Source organism: Parasteatoda tepidariorum, chromosome 2 (genome assembly GCF_982258835.1).
Source record: "Parasteatoda tepidariorum strain Cologne lab strain chromosome 2, Ptep-v5.0, whole genome shotgun sequence".
NCBI classification, from domain to species: Eukaryota; Metazoa; Arthropoda; class Arachnida; order Araneae; family Theridiidae; genus Parasteatoda; species Parasteatoda tepidariorum.
The window spans coordinates 124,798,204-124,815,671 of record NC_141756.1 but is presented as its reverse complement, the minus strand read 5'-3'; the positions used below and the strand labels follow the sequence as shown (position 1 = coordinate 124,815,671).

The 17,468-nt window shown below is 27.1% G+C and overlaps 1 long non-coding RNA gene across 10 annotated transcripts; it reads left to right on the top strand.

The window, feature by feature from the left end:
* The first annotated feature begins 363 nt into the window (after positions 1-363).
* Positions 364-14,528, top strand: LOC147816165 (uncharacterized). 10 transcript variants are annotated; one of them, XR_015431825.1, is made up of 4 exons: positions 364-454; positions 4,898-4,999; positions 7,847-7,927; positions 14,058-14,528. It is a non-coding gene; the product is annotated as an uncharacterized LOC147816165 (long non-coding RNA). The 10 variants fall into 10 exon arrangements; XR_015431829.1 differs by having other exon boundaries at positions 445-593; positions 13,660-14,528; XR_015431819.1 differs by having other exon boundaries at positions 445-2,949; positions 13,660-14,528.
* The last annotated feature ends 2,940 nt before the right edge of the window (positions 14,529-17,468 follow it).

The following is a 17,468-nucleotide window of genomic DNA, read 5'->3' as shown; positions in this document are numbered from 1 at the left end:
CGAGAACGTTTTCAACAGCAACAAAAATGTCCTTTTTAAAAATGGTAAAGAAGCTGCAAACTTTCAGAATCATTTTATAATGGGAAGGGAAAAAATTAAAAAATATATATATATTTCAGTAAGGAAAAAAAGTAGTGCATATTTAAGATTTGTAGCTTTCGAAAAATAATAAGTAGCCCAAAAAGTAGCAAGTAGCGAAAATTCAATTTTCAGTAGCGGGGACTTTTAAAAGTAGCCCAATCCGCTACTTGTAGCCCAATCTGGCAACACTGTTACTGAATGTTATTTTAGAACACTTGCGTGGAAGAATTTTTTTAAGCTTGTAGCTTACTTGTCTGCAAAGTCTATTTTAGTTTTGAAATTCAAATTTTATAGAGAGTTAGATGAAAACATGAAAAAAGTGCTTAGTAACTAATTTCAAAAAAGGCAGAAATGGGAGTAAACAAATACTTGAGTATGAAAAGCTAATTTTATATCATTACAGTCAATCATTTCTTTTTTCTTTTTTTTTTAAGCTGTGACGAAGTTCTTTATTTTATGGTTTTAGTCACCTTTTACAGACATGAAAAAATGTATTACTTATTACTTTAAAGGTTTAAAAAATTATGTTTAATTATTACAAATCAAATTTATTACACATGACATCTTCGCTGCGCAAGCGTGAGCTCATAACGATTGGAGCAGTTTTTCTGTGGATTCTGTCTCGTGAAGCTAGACTAAATAGTGCTGTTGCCTGAATTTTAGCAATCTTTCTGTTGTTTATGTTTAAGTCATGTTATTAATTTAAAAAAAATACCATTATTTAAATAATACAGATTTGAAAAAAATATTTTGATCTTTAAAAATCTTTATCTTCTTTCTAATGGATGGTGTTTTCAATAGAAATGTGAACAATAACAATCTCGAGCTCCGCACCTGCTACTAAAAAGTTTGCAGCTGCTTACTACATGTTATTCTGACAGGAGATGTTTTCAAACGGATAATTTTGTTTTCAATAAAAGAAATAAACTAGATAATTTCTGAGCTCAAATCTGCCGTATTTCATAAGATATTAATGTTATTATGTAATTCTGGGGAGTTTGAAGTGAAAATTTGTTTTAGTTATTTTGTTATTTATTATTAAAAAAGGTGACATGGCTGCCAGATTTTGAATATCTCGCTTTTTTGGCAGTCTTGATTTGGCCTCTTTCCATTTGTTTATTACTGTTTGCTCGTGTTGTAAGCTGTGCACCATCTTACATTAGTGGTAACACTTTTAGTATTGTAAACACAAGTATTGTTAGCATTGTAAACATAAATAATCAAAAACATTGTTTGCAAGAATCTCAAAACACAATGATGCCAAATGGCTTTAAAATACAACTGAAACAGTAACCCGGAAATTTAGGCAGTCCCGAGCTTGCAGCGTTCCCTAGTGTAGAAAACACCATCCATTGTAGGATTGAAGAATTAAACAGTCTATCAAGTCTTATGTGTAGAAATCGATAATTTATGAATTTAAAACTGACTGTTCAGTTACTGTGTACAATTTTGTGTCATGGTTGCTAGATTTTGAATAACTCGCTTTTTTGGCAGTCTTGATTTGGCCTCTTTCCATTTGTTTACTACTGTTTGATCGTGTTGCAAGCTGTGCACCATCTTACGTTAGTGTTAACACTTTTAGTATTGTAAACACAAGTATTGTTAGCATTGTAAACATAAGTAATAAGTATTCAAATGCATTGTTTGCAAGAATCTCAAAACACAATAATGCCAAATGGCTTTAAAATACAACTGAAACAGTAACCCGGAAATTTAGGCAGTCCCGAGCTTGCAGCGCTCCCTAGTGTAGAACACACCATCCATATGCAAGTGCAAATTTTTTTTTTAATAATATAATATATTCGAGTTGAACTGTAATAAAATGTATTGACAGTTTCAGTAGTAACTGTATTTAATGTATAAAAATATAGTTTTTATTTTTGATAGTAACAAATTAGTATATAAAGTTGTTTATATCTATTCTTTGATTCAATTGCCCAATTATTCGTAACCAAAGTGTACATATTATTGGAAACTTTAATTTTGCTTGCTCAATTAGCTACTTCTTACCTTAAAATAGAAAGAGCATTGCTATTATTATTACCCTGCTCTTTACATGTAATCCTGATTATTGAATTTTTAAGCATGTTCCACAATTCAATAAGCAGTACATTTTTCTACAAAATTGATTATAACTCTTATATCAAAGGATATATTAATATTAAAAAGAGGCACTGATAAACTCTGTTTTCACAATTTTTGTAAAATTTAAGAAGTAGACAACGAATTTTTTTTCTATGAATTACTAGTGTGCAATAAATTGTTCTGCATGAAATTTCTAGCAGTTATATTGGATAACTATTATATGTGCTCCTGAACTGGTTGTCTGAGTTAACGTTCTTTATGGCAGTACTCAAGGGGTGGGAAGTTAGGGTCCAATCAAAATTTCTCCTGAAAAATGTTTTTGTTAATTAGTTTTTTGAAAAAAAATTTCATCATCATCAGTAGCTCGACAGTCCTCGGTGGACTCTGGCTTTCTCAAGAAGACTTCACCAGTCCTTTCTTCTGTATGCCACAGCTTTCCAGTTTCTGACCTTAATTGTGGTAAAGTCCCTTTGGAGGCAATCCGCCCATCTCAATTGGGATCTGCCTCTCTTTCTAGCTCCAGTTGGCCTTGCCAAAAAGATTCTTTTAGTTGTTCTGTCATCATTCATTCTTACAATGTGTCCGGCCCATTTCATGCGCTGAATCTTATGGTACTTCAGAATGTCCGGTTCTCTGAATATCCTGTAGAGTTCAGAGTTAGTTCTCCTTCTCCACACTCCCTTGTCACACACACCACCAAAAATGGACCGGAGTATCTTCCTCTCGAAAGCAGCGATGGTCCTCTCATCAGCTTGGGACAAGGTCCAGGTTTCAGATGTGTAGGTGAGAACTGATCTTATTAGGCTTTTATATATTAGCAACTTGATGTCTCTTTTAATGTTGTCAGATTTAAGGAATTTTCTTATGCCATAAAAGCACTTGTTGGCTGCAGTTACTCTCTTCCTTACTTCTGTGGAAATTGAGTTTTCGGAGTTGATTTCAGAGCCAAGGTAGGTGAAAGAGCTCACCTTTTCAAATTTATACTCTCCAATCTCGATGTGCGTGGAGGTATCGGTATAGTTGATACATTGCATATACTTTGTCTTACTCCGATTAATTGAGAGGTGCATTTTTTTGGCCTCTCTTTCCAGGTCCAGGAATGCCTGCTTTAGGTCTTTAGGGGTTCTTGCTATGATATCAATATCATCAGCATAGGCCATAATTTGAACAGATTTTGAGAAAATAGTTCCTCTAGTGTTAATTCCTGAATCTCTTACTACTTTCTCAAGAGCAAGATTGAAAAGAAGGCATGCTAATGCGTCGCCCTGTCTTATGCCATTTTTTATTTCAACAGGTTCAGATAAGTTTCCCTGTATTTTGACTTTCAATTTGGTGTCATTTAATGTAAGGGATATTAGTTTCACAAGTTTTTCAGGAATGTTAAAATGTCTCAGAGCGTCGATAAGCAGTTCTCTATTAATGCTATCATACGCTGTTTTGAAATCAATGAAAAGGTGATGTGTATTGATTTGGAATTCCTTAGTCTTTTCAAGAATATGCCGGAGGTTATATATTTGTTCAATTGTGGAACGATCCCTGCGAAATCCACACTGGTAATCCCCTATGATGTTTTCGGGATATGAAGATAGTCTGGTGAAGAGAATATTAGAGAAGATCTTATAGGTAGTACAAAGGAGGCTTATACCTCTATAGTTAGAGCAGTCGAGGACATCTCCTTTTTTATGAATGGGACAGACAGTGCTGAGCTTCCATTCTTGGGGAAGTATTTCAGTCTCCCACACTGATAGCATAATGTGGTGGATGTCTTTAATTGCATCTTCTCCAGCATTTTTTAGTAATTCTGGTGGAATGGTATCTGGGCCAGGGGCCTTATGGTTTTTTAACTTTTTTATTGCTTCCACAACTTCAGCAAGTGATGGTGGATCGATCATTTCTTGATTGGTATTTTGAGAGAAGTTGGAAGCACTTGGTGGGTGATCAATGTTCAGTAGGTCATGAAAGTGTTCTTTCCACCTTTCCATTATCTTTTGAAAAAAATTTGGGTTGCTAATTATTTTCATAGTTTGAACTTTTCTTTTTACAATCAATTGAAATAACCATTGATGATATGAAACATAACTTTCAAGACTTATAAAAAGGTATAGAAACACATAGGTGCACCTTGAAACACATAGGTGTACTTATTTATTGCAGATAATGAATAAAAAGTGTATTTAAAATTATTTTACTTTAATAAGGCAACTTAAATCTCTTCCATTTTTCATTAATCATGAAATGCTAAAAAAATTTGTAGACTTTCAATCTTACCATATAATATAGAATCTGTTACAAGAATTATGTTTTAACTATATTAAAGCACTGGCAATCTATGTAAAAAAGTAAGTTTCGACTCTTGCCTAATTATAGTGTTTTGTAACATTTAAATTCAAGGTTAACACAGATCATTATCCTAAAAAAATAATAACAAGTAGATTTGTTGAGTTATGTACGCTTACTCAATAAAGATCTAAGTCTGTGTCAAGGCTTTTCAAATGAAGGTATTTTTATTTTTTTAAATAATATGGCTTGTAATTTTCTTGTCATTCTTTCTATTCATTTTTACTTTAAGATGATATTTCAATAAAAATTTTTTTGTACAATCAAGAAATATTTATACTCCTTACATAAGCTTTCTTTCTTGTACATTGTACAGTTTTGTAAATTTTTTAGAAAGTAATCACTCATGTATCATTTAAAAGTATGTTTAACACTTAAAATTTTTCGATTTCAGTTTTGAGCTGCTCCTCTTAATAATACTATTTCTGATGCCATAAAATTGACTCTCCTTTTTATACCCCAAGCATTCTCTGATGTTCAAGTTGGTAGAGCAGAAGTAAATTTTTATATATATTTGTTTAAAATAGGGAAAATATTTAATATTGTTTTGCCTTGTATTGAGATTTATCTTAAACTAAAAATATAAAATGATATTTTATTGTAAATACGAGTTTTTTACCGATATATTAGTTTTCTTTTAATTATCTTTTGTAATTTTATATTTATCATTTCTATGTAATTTGCAAATGAAATTTTATTTTGTTATTAAAATAGTCTTGCTCTGCTAATAATCTGCTTCAAAATGAAAAAAAAAAGAGAGTTTTTTAAGCTTTTTTTTGTTTATAATTTTCTTCTTTTGTTTATAATTTTCTTCTTTTGCTTATAATTTTCTTCTTTTGTTTATAATTTTCTTCTTTTGTTTATAATTTTCTTCTTTTGTTTATAATTCTTTCTGTTTTATTGAGATTTTTATCTACATTGATTGACTATTTTCATGAAGATCTAACCTGGTTTTAAATTAATATGTTAAGTGTACTAAAATGAAACAACTATTAAAAATTAATACAAAATGTTTAAAGTTTCTGTAATTATGAATTATGGAATTTTATAATATTGTTTCATAATGGAAATTAGTATTCCTATTATATTGACAAAAATTTAGCTGTAAATTATTTATTTTTTAATATGAAGCTCATTAATTAATTTTTCCTTATTTGTGTATGGATCATATTCCTAATATTATTGTCCTCATTATTCAAATTCAAAACATGAAAAGTAGCTGTTGTAGTTTTTTTTGATATTTCTACGTAATGTAACAAAATATTTATATTTATTCATTATTCCTAATTTCTTCTTAAACTGGCATAATATTTATACACGATTAATGAAATTATGTAATGTGTATAATATACTATTTATACATAATTTTTTTTTCTAGTGATATTCAATAATAAGCTTTTACAGGGTTAATAGTTGTGTAACTTTTCTTAAAAGTATATTTTACTGTAATATAATATGAATATAACACTATTTAGCCCATAATAAATCAAATTATAGATTATTGTTGATATATATTAATGTTTTAAGTTTACAATTCATTCATTGCATAGGCAAATATGGTTATCAATTAAGTTGTTATTAAATATAGTCAAACCTAGATCCATAATTTCTGCATCTTTCCTTACCTCACATATATTGTATTGTTTTAACAGTTCCATCACAAATTCTATTCGTATAATATTTAAAGTACCCGTTCAGAGGATTTTTGAAACTAGCAAATTCCTTCGTTTATTGTTCAAAATTTCTGCCAACATTTAACCATAATGTTGAAATTAATTTGTTTTGAGAAGCAGAACAGTATCTCTTGAATGTGGATGCTAATAATGAAAAAAAAAAATGTGGATTATGTTACAGTTTGAGTAAAACACCTCAAACTACAGGTTTGATGTTTATGCATCAGTTGATAAATATATTGAAACTTGTGATATAGTTGAATCAAAAAGTAGTCGTAGAAGTGCAATATAATACCAATGAAGAGTGAACACAAACAATTAGAGCAAATATTTGCAGAAGGCCTGAAAATCTTTAAACCAATCAGGAGCTTTTTCAGACATGTGTAACAGCTACAATCTGTAACAGCTGTTGAGTATTTAATGTTTTCCCTGAGAAACAAGAAAACCAAAATTTCTAAATATTATAAATATATTCGTCGTTTTCCTGCACCTTTGATTTGTAATGAATAGTCCCTTATAAAAAGGATTAAATTTTAGATCGTTTGAATTGTAGCTTATAAAAACAAACTATAATAAACAAATTAAAAAATATTCTTATAAATTATAACTTAATAACCGAGGTTTCTAAAAACGTTTAGCTGCCACCTCACTGTGTATTTTAAGAGAAACTTGGTTCTATTTTATTCTTAAAACTAGGGGTGCACAATGATTTTTATCTAAACATTAGTGTTCTAAGCACCAGATATTTTCACAAGTAAACTTAATAACATATTAGCAGAAAATTAAATACTTTTAATTATTCAAATTTATTTAAAACTAGAAACACTGATATATTTTTTAAAAACACTTTTTCCATTTTTCACAATAATTAATTTATTAATATATATATATATATATATATATATATATATATATATATATATATATATATATATATATATATATATATATATATATATATATATATATATATATATATATATATATATAAATAAATATTGCGAGACGTGATATATATTCTAACCAAAAGGAAGCTTGCAGAATGAAAGTGCAAAAACAAAAAGAAAAAAATACGTATTTTATAGAGTAATATAAATTTAAATTAAATAATTTAATAAAAGAAATTTTTACTACGATTAGAAGTTCCCACGAGCCGCATGTGGCCAGCAGGACATAGGTTGTGCACCCCTACTTAAAACTCTTATCTTGACTAATATTTTTTAATATGTAAACCATGTTTAAGGGGGAAAACACTAAAATCAAAACAAACTTTAAGGATTCCGCTTATAGGTTTTTATTGTTTTTACACTTTTACTTAAATCATGATTGTAATAAAAGTTTTCCTATACTTGTTACTCTATAATATATAAAATGTAGAACAGAAATTTTTTTGAAAGAGGTTTAAATTTCATTATTTTAATGTTAATTCACTAGTTAGTTTTTCTACAGATAGCTTAATATATCAACAAGTTATATAAAAACCTTTTAACCTAAATTCTTTTCTATAAAAGTTTTTTTTCCTTGTAACCATTTTTTTCTGTTAAGAAATTGTCTCCATGCATTTTTTAATGTAGTTTTTAATTCATAGTAATTGTAGTTCATAGTTATCAGAAATAGAATGCTAATTTTTTGTATTTTTCACTGTCCTTAATTGTTTTCTTTTCATTTAGTGATGGAAACGTAAGGAGTGGAACCCACAGCTGCTGCTCCATCATCATTTTTGCATACTTGCTGTTTCAGCTATGTGAAAAGTAATTCTTTTTTTTCTTCTGCTAAACGAAATATGCTGTCAGTAATGAAAAAGTTTCTTTGTATTTCTTTTAACCTTTAATCAACATTATTATTTTTATACAAAAAATAGTATTAAAAATGTTACATTCAATCTTTTGTTTCTGAAACGGAAAGTATGACTGATTCATGAGAAAGTTTCACATTTATTAGCAATAAATATGAATTATGAATTTTTTTTAAATGGAAAATATTGTGTTAAAATTAATTTTGATTTTCGTGAAATACTCTTTGACACACTCTTTAAATTTGTTTGATAAAATAACTAGATTTTTTCTTAATTCAGACCAGAAAAAATTTCAATGTTCCCTTCAGTATTTTTTATTATTTGTTAGATAAATTCTTTCAAAATAAATTTTGACTATGCTGAAATGTTTATTAGTGGACCCTTTTGAAGATTAATATCTGTATAATTTTAAATAATATTCATTTTGATTAACTTATTACTTATTAACTAAATTTTATTTTACCTGTTGAAAAAATTTGCATATTTCACTTTAATTATTTTTTCTAAGGAAAATTATTAACCTTATTGATTTATTATTTCTAACCTTTTCTAACATTTTAAAAATAGGACTATAAAAAAAAAAAAGCAGTTCTTTCTTTTTCAGTATTTTTACAGCCTCTTGCAGGCCAAGACTCTCTCCTTAAGTTTCTTTCATTGGGAATGATCTACTGTTACAGTTTTTCAATGGTTGATCCCAATTTTATGGGACATTTTCTCAACTATATCAAGCCTTCTCATGATTGGTCTACTTGTTTGCCATTTTTTTCTTTAGGTTTAAATCATTGTATCTGTTAAAATTTTTAATTTAAAATTTTTTTATGGAACACTTGCATTACATTCGTTATTTCAAATGTGTCATATATCATGTCCTAGATTTAATTTGAAGTGTTCACCATGGTCGTGCAACAAATTTTGCATAAACTTATATTTTTAAGAAATTCGTGTTTGTCTCACTCTTAATAAGGATAAAATATTCCTACCAGATCTAGTATTAAAACTGGCTTTTTGTTTCTCATTATTATTTCTTGGATAATAAATCCTGGCCATCAGAGATTATCATATATCATAGCATCTCATGCTGCAACTTTCATTACATTGGTATTAAAATAAGTAGAAAGAATTTTATGGGTTTCCTTTGTTGTAAATTGAATTGTTTGTTCATGGAAATGCATTGTTCTGTTATTGCATATGGAAAACAATTCAGATACCTGAGCACATTCATGTATAATCAACATAGATCTTTCTCTTTTGTTACACTAAATTCCTTCTTTTACTATCCAAGTTTATAGCAACTATTTTAATTAATAACAAAGCTGCATAGTCAGTTTCTAATGATTGACATTTTGTAATTAATAGAGGATTTAAGTATTTTCATATCAAGACAAGTAGCTTATTTTATGACCATTACATCAAAGAATAAAATTATATCAAAGAATTTTTTAAACCATATATAAAAACTAGAAGTACCTTAAAAGTATTTAATTTTGGTACTAGGTTTTTAAAAGTCCTTAATTTTTTAGCATCACTATAGTTGATTGGAACAATTTTTCAGTTCAATTTTTTAAAATAAAATGTCGTTCTTTTATCACTTAGAATTGGATCATGCATTGAGGGTAAAGCATTTTAGAAAGACAAAAATTAATGGGGGGGGGGCTGCAGTCAAAGGAAAGAAAGCATGTCCTTTTAATGATTGGTTCTGTCATTAAAATATTCTGCTTTTGCCTAGAATGATACTCTATGAGAAGAGTAAAGCATTCTAAAAGAAAAGAATGGTATGGGATACTGCACATGGAAAAGATAGTGCTTTTTTTGGGGGGGGGGGAATTTTAAGGTACCTAAGTAAAAAACCCAGACCAACCTTCAAAACTGGCAGAATTCAAGAAATTTAGTTCTACTGGTAATACGTCTGCTTATAGGAAATAAGTAAAACGTTAAGAAAAGAAATATCAGAAAAAAATTTTGAACTAGAATCCATAATGAAAACTATTTCCTAAAATCTTGAAGAATTCAATAAATTTGTATAATATTTCAATGTGTAATAAGTAACTGTAAATTTATAGAAAGCATAACATTTTTAGAATTCATGATTGTGCTGAAAATTAAATAGATCTGTATGAAACAGGGTTTGAAAAATCCCAGTGTACCTAGGTCTTTCATCAAAAACTTTAGGGTTTTGTTGAAAACCAATTTTTTTTTTCAAAAATACTTTACATTTTTTTTCCTGAGTACTAAATAAAGCATGATTTTCTACTAACAAGAAAGTTAAATATTTGATAACTATTTATAATTTGTTTTCTTGCATTGTAAAATTATTTTAAAGTTTTAGATTGTTACACTATTATTTTTATTTCTTAAGGATAAGCAAATTGCTTCATAAAAATTTAAATCTAATCAACTAAAAGGTCCTTAGATTTTAATAATCATTTTATTCAGTTAACATTGCTACTTAATATACTGTTTTTAATTTTTGTTTGCTTTAAAATTAGTTCATGTGTTTTGCCAGAATGTTTAGTAACATTATATAAAGTTAATTCCTAATAACAGGTTTAGCTGGAAATAATAATTTTGTTAAAGTTGATCATAAAAGTAAATATAGAACATTTGCTTGTCTAGTAGCCAAATATAAAAACTTGTTGAAACAATTTTTTCAATGTTTTTGTCAAATTTCTTTATTTACTCTTTTTTTTAATAAAATGAAAAAAATTTAAATCTTAATTTCTGCACTTAATTTTACAATTCAATTTCTATGAAATCATTAAAAATGGAGTACAGATTAGTTTCATACGTTAATTTTTATAATCTGAATGATGTTAACTTTTAACAATCTGGAAATGTTTTTTAAAAAACCCAACCCAGGCTTGCAAAAATTGCATGGTACTTCATTGGCAGCCTTTGTTAATTAATACGATTATATCAGTGCTTACATTATAATTAAATTGTGTTTTTTTTTATTATTTCTTTTATTTATTGAATTTTTTAGAAAGATGTAATTGGCACTGACACTATATATTCGATGATAAACAATCATACTGTTTTCAAAGTCCATAATTTTTCATAGAAGTACTTAATTTTTTCAAGAAAAAGTCCTTAAAAGTGCTTAGTTTTTGCTTTGTTAAAATAGAAAAAAGCCTGAGTGAGGAACAGCAAAATGACAAGTTCCTTATGAGAACCAAGCTGGTGACTAATGCTAATTACAGATATTTCTGATACATTGATTTTAGTGTTTTGATTATTTGTATTAAGTAAATAATTTACCAATTTTTTTAAATGTGACTTCTCAAAGTTTATTTTTCTTTAAAATAATTTTCTTTTTAAAAAAAATCAGAAAAATCATTTATTTATGACAATAAACTTGTAACACTCTAATAGTCACAGTTTTCACCCTATCATTAAAAGAAAGAATTAATGGCACAGAGTGACAGGTATGTAAGTTACAAGACATGGAAAAATAATATTTTGAGTTTATGTTTTAGAACCATATAATGTGTTTTTTCCCTTTAAGATATATTATTAAAAGGTTTATCAATGATAAAATAAACAATTATTTATGTCAAAACTATTAAATAAAAGCAAGATGGGAACAGTAGTGATGTGATGTGCAATACAAGTTTTCTTACTTTTAAGCTGATTTGGGTTCAAAATTCTGGAATCTATTGTCAAAAATTTACAATGTTTCACTTGTACAGAAAAAATAAGGAATCATACAATCATTCATTCCTATGTGATTTAATATGCGAGTTTTTAATGTTCAATCTGATAATATTAATTGCAACAGACGATAACAGAAAATAAACTAGAGGAGAGCTTTTCTAATGACTTTCACAAATGTGAACAAATATTAAAAACTGCAATAAGCATTTCTAACAAATTTGACATTTAGCAACCAAAGTTTTCACAATACATAATTAACATGTTTAGTGCTTAGTTGGAAATTTACTTTAAATATCTGACTTTAAGTTTGGGGGATGGGAAACAGAAGTGAAACTTTGCTCAATGAAATATTATACCTTTTAAATATGCAATTCTAAGAGAAAAAATTAAAACTTTTTTATGAAGAAAAGAGATTAAATAAAATCAAAAGGCACCAATTAAAACACTTTGAAAAGGTGTGAATGAAAAGCCCATTTTCCCCATAAAAATTCATATATTAAAATAAAATTAAGAAATTTACGTGCTTTTACATTCTTACAATAAATTCTTTGTTATATGGTCTATAAGTGAAAAACATTAATGTATGACCCCTCCTAAATACAAATTACATACTTATGAAAACAAAATTTTTCATTTAATGAAGAGAATCTTTCTTTTATATTACTTAGAAAATTCCTTGTGTTAACTTATCACAACTGAATCCTTAATAAGATATTGAGTATATATAAAATTATTGAATCTAAGTTTAGAAAGTGTGCAACTCTTTTAACTGAATTTTGTATAATGTCTTGACTTCAGTTAGCCTTAAAAAATTAAAAAATAGCTTTGAAAAGTTTCTCAAAAATCCTCTATAATGTAGCCTAAAAATATAAATTCTGTAATTCAAGAAATGTTACAAATATGTAGAAAATGTAATACTTATAATTTTAATTTTATTTACTATGAATTATTATTTTATTTCTATAAAATCTATTTTTATTTTTAAACTAAAAGGGGCATTTAAGTAACTCCTCTCACAAAATTGTATTTGCTTATTTTTCAGCAATTATAAGAAGCTTTTAAAATTGTTATTATATGTTATTATATCTAAGTTTTAATTTCAATGAAATACTGTGTGAATGAATGACCTCTTTTTTTTTAAAATTATTTTATTTACTGGCTATATTAAAATCGAGCTATGACCTTAATCATGTCTAACATTCTTTACTGTCACTATTTGTGGTATTTACTTAATGTCATATATATATATATATATATATATATATATATATATATATATATATATATATATATATATATATATATATATATATATATATATATATAATCAGCGATGTTAAAATTTTCATTATTGTTATTGTATTTTTTTTTAAAAAATCTGGCTTAAGTTGGATTAAAATATTAATCACAACTTAAGGTTTATTTCTACGATAATAAATTAAATTGTTTTAAATTTTATTAACTGTAATGTATTTGTATCATTTTGCCTTCTCTAACTAACAGTTACAAATTTGTTACGATTGTATAACATTATCATTCATGTTAATATTGTATAACGCAAAGTGATGCAGGACAAAATTTTTGCCATAATATTATGTTAAAAATGTTTACACTAGCTTTATATCTTCTGACAGAGTGGCAGATTTTATTTATAGCATTGTAATTTTTCCCCATTTTTGAGTATGTAATAGTGATTAAGTTTGGCTCAGTATAACCAATTCTGATTAATATGCATTAAATTTCATCACAAACCAAGCATCAAGTGGTTTTGGTGACTATCTTGTTTAAAACAGCATTGTTAACTGTTTTCAATTCTCCATTTCAATTTATCATCATTTTTGTGATCAGTATTACAGTTTTAAAAAGTTAACTGGTAAAATAACTATGTATTTTAGCTAATCTTTCACAGAATATTTTTACAATTTGTTTTAATTTGTACAAATTCATTAGGATAACATTTTTAATGAAACATAATAATTTTTTTAAGCTTCTTGATAAAATCCATCTGTCTTAATATACATTATCTGAAATTTACAGCAATGTCTGAGTGATCAAACAAACTGAGGTATAATTATGAAGGATGGTGACAAGCCCACACACAGTTGCTGATTGATGGTTAAAAGCTTGTATGGGATTGAAAGGCAAAAATTGTGTGTAATGCTTACCACACTGAAACCATTATGCTGTTGGTCACAAAATTAAGGGACCTCCACCACCCATTGACCCACCATGAGTTGTTGCAGAAATGCTTTGATTTAACAATAAAGTGAAGGACATTTATTGTTGGATTTTGAAGTATTATTTTAACTTCTGATTTCTTCCTTAATTTGACATATCTGTTTATCTTAATTTCAATCATTGATTCTACAAAAGGAAAAAAAATGATTATTATCATTCAAAAATATTTTAAAGCTCATATTATTTTTCATTTTCAGTACTGTTATAAAGGCTCATTGTGGTGAAACTGTAAGGAAACTGTTATGTAAGATTGAGAAAATGTCATAAGGAGTTTTGAAATTTAAGTTTTCAAAGAAAAGTTTTTAAAATAAAGGTTACATTTACAGTATGATATACTTTTTATATGTTTGTGTTTTAAATAAACTGTGTGTGTGATATAATGTAATAAAAATAAAATGTGAAATTAATTACTCTTCAAGTTTATTTTTTTTACAATGTTTGAAAACATATTAAAAAAATGTTTTTTTTTTCCCTTTGCATGTGGATATTTTATATGGTATTCTGGTTTTATAATACTTCATAATTTTATAATGCTGTGTTAACTTTTATGTTAACCTTTGTATATTGGTATAAACTCTGTACGTTAAATTATAATTTATAAGATATACGTGTTCATATCTGAAATTGCGTGTGCATGTGATTTATAAATAAAAAAATTTTCTTCCTTCCTTATATTGCTATTTTTTCCCATATCTGTTTTCAGAATTTTTCTTCTCAGAATTTCTACCCCACACTAGCACTTTTTTCTCACGCATTTTTTGTTGCATTAATTAATTAATGGGTAGTAAAACTAATAACAACAAAAAAAATTCTTTATCAAATAATTTGAATTCGATTTGCAGAATTCAAATATTAAATTATACTGGCACTTATATATCTCACTTATCATAGCATCATGCAAAACTATTAATATAGATAATAGTTTATTAATGTCTAAGCTTTATTTTTTGACATTAAGAGTGCTATTATGTCAAAATAAATGGGAGTTTGTAAGAATAAAATTGAATTAGTTAGCAAAGTTTTGAGATGGTCACCCTCCCGAAAATTGACCACCCTCAATGATACATCAGTTCAGTTATCTGTTTTTTTCATTATATTTAACATTTTTATCATTTTTTTTGTAAATTGCTCTATACATCAAATTAAAACATCCTTTTTTAAATAAGCATATTTTTAAATATGTGTATTTATAATTTAATACTTTATTTTTTATGGCTTTAATCGTTTATTTTTAAAACAGATATGTGATTATTTTTCAGTAATTTTTAGCAGTCTTTAATTTTGTGTGTGTGTGTGTGTAATTGTGCATTTCAAATTATGCTGACAAACACACATATTTTTCCCAAGTCATTATTTTTCATTCTAATTGTGTTACATGTCTGTAGAAATTTAATGTCTGTTTGCAATACATGCCCAAAGGTTTCCTTTAGGATTACGTTAAGATGTATAAATGAACAGTCTGATGCATTATATATAATTTGTGTATGTTCCAAATTGTGCTTAAAACTGATTGTTAACACTAAACAAACCGGTCAAATGACACTTGAACTTTTGCATCGAAAATGCGCTTATTATCTTATCGTTTTTGCACATTTGACTTCATCACTTTTTCTAACAATTGTGTACAGTTAATATTCTATTATTATTTTTGCATTTTGTTTGTTTCGAATAATACTTTTAGTATACGTATTTCTGCCACAACCGGTCAATTCTCCCATATCGTGAATAATTTTCATGTTCTACAGAGATTTTAAAATTTTTATGACAAAAAGTTTTATTTTTACATAAGGGGTTCGAGTTTAATTAGCTCTAGTATAAAACTGGAAAAATCACTCAACCATAATTTAAATAACAGTTTAGAACAGTATCTTAATAAAGCTTACAGTATTTAAGTTTCTAACACATGAGAAAATACTCCCAAGAAGTTTTTAGCAATATTTTACCACAATTTCAAAATTAGCGAAGTTTCTCGGTTACGTTAACAATAAAAAATAAATAATTTAATAATTTTTAAAGTGACGACAAAATTATATTCCCTTAACATCTTAACTAACTTTAAAATTTTTATTTAATTATGCAGCTGTCAGTAAAAAAAATAATAAATTAATAAATATCAACTGCATGGTTTAGCATGAATTAGTTTTGCATAAAGATAACCAAAAGCTACGAAGTAAAAAATAATTACTTGCACTATACGAACAGTTTTCGTAATTCGTTTCGTTGATTTTTTTTTTTTTTTTTTGAATTATCAGTTTAACTTGACATTATTTTAATGAATGTCTAAATTTCAGATGAGGCGAAGCACGTTATTCGCTTCCTTACTTTAATTTCAGAGGAAAATAAAGTTTTCTATTTAAAAAATCGCTTCAAAGTTGGAAACAAAAAGTTTTTTTTTCTTCTCTATTTCTAATTTTAGAAGGGGCGAAATACATCATTGGCCCTTTAATTAAGTTTCAAAAGAAAATAAAGTTTTTTTTTTTTTTGAAAATAACTTTAAAATTGAAAAGAAGAGCAGTTTTTATTTTCTAAAATTACCAATTTCACGTGCCTTTATTTTAGCAGCAAATGTTCAAATTTCAGGAGGGGCAAAACATCGCCCCCTCACTTGAATTTCTGAGAGTGCGCCTATTCCCCCAGCCCCTTGTAGGAAGTGGAGGTTGTAGCAGACAAGTATTCTCCTTGTAATAATGATGGAGAGCGCATGCAGAGTGGTTCACAAATTGGGGGTGACTTTTTACTCTCAATGAGTCGATGATAAGGAAATAAATTAAAATTATGATAAAAAAGCAAACGAATATTGAAATAGAAAATTTTTACGAAACCAGTCGCTCGGATGAAGAATTATGAATTAAAAAAAGTTAATTAAAATTTCTAAACTTTCTCGTCATAATTTGATTTAGACAAAGATCTGTCTGCCAGATCCCCTCAGAACTCAGAAATAAGTTGAATATTTTCTTGAAAGCGGAAATCTGACGAAAATTCATGATTTATCTGAAAGCACAAAGAATTCATTGTAATGATAAACAATAGAGTTTTCAAATTTTAATTGTCAACGCATCAAATTAAAAAAAAATATGTATTTCTTTAAAAAAAATACCTTATTATATATATATATATATATATATATATATATATATATATATATATATATATATATATATATATATATATATATATATATATATATATATATATATATATATATATATCCTTATTCAGGGTGCGTAGCGCTTTTAAAAAATGCTTAAAAGTGTTTATTTTTGTTTGTTAAGGTGTATTAATACAGATGGGAGGGATTTTTATCATAGTGGAAAATGGAAATACTCTGTGTCGACATTTCGAACGTAGTGTAATTTCTCGTTCAGGAAATACCTTTATCAGAAAGTAGTTTTTATCAAATGTTAATTATTTTTATTACTTAAAAATTTGAGCAAAATGGGTCAAATATTTTCCAAAATATCAAATTTTGGAAAAATTCGTATTTTTAAAATTAAAATAATTATTCGATACATTTCGTTCAAAAAGATTCCAACTTTCAGACGGCCCTCCTGACCAATTTATTCTGACCATAATTCCTAGATTGCAGCTACTCCTTATATTTGAACGAT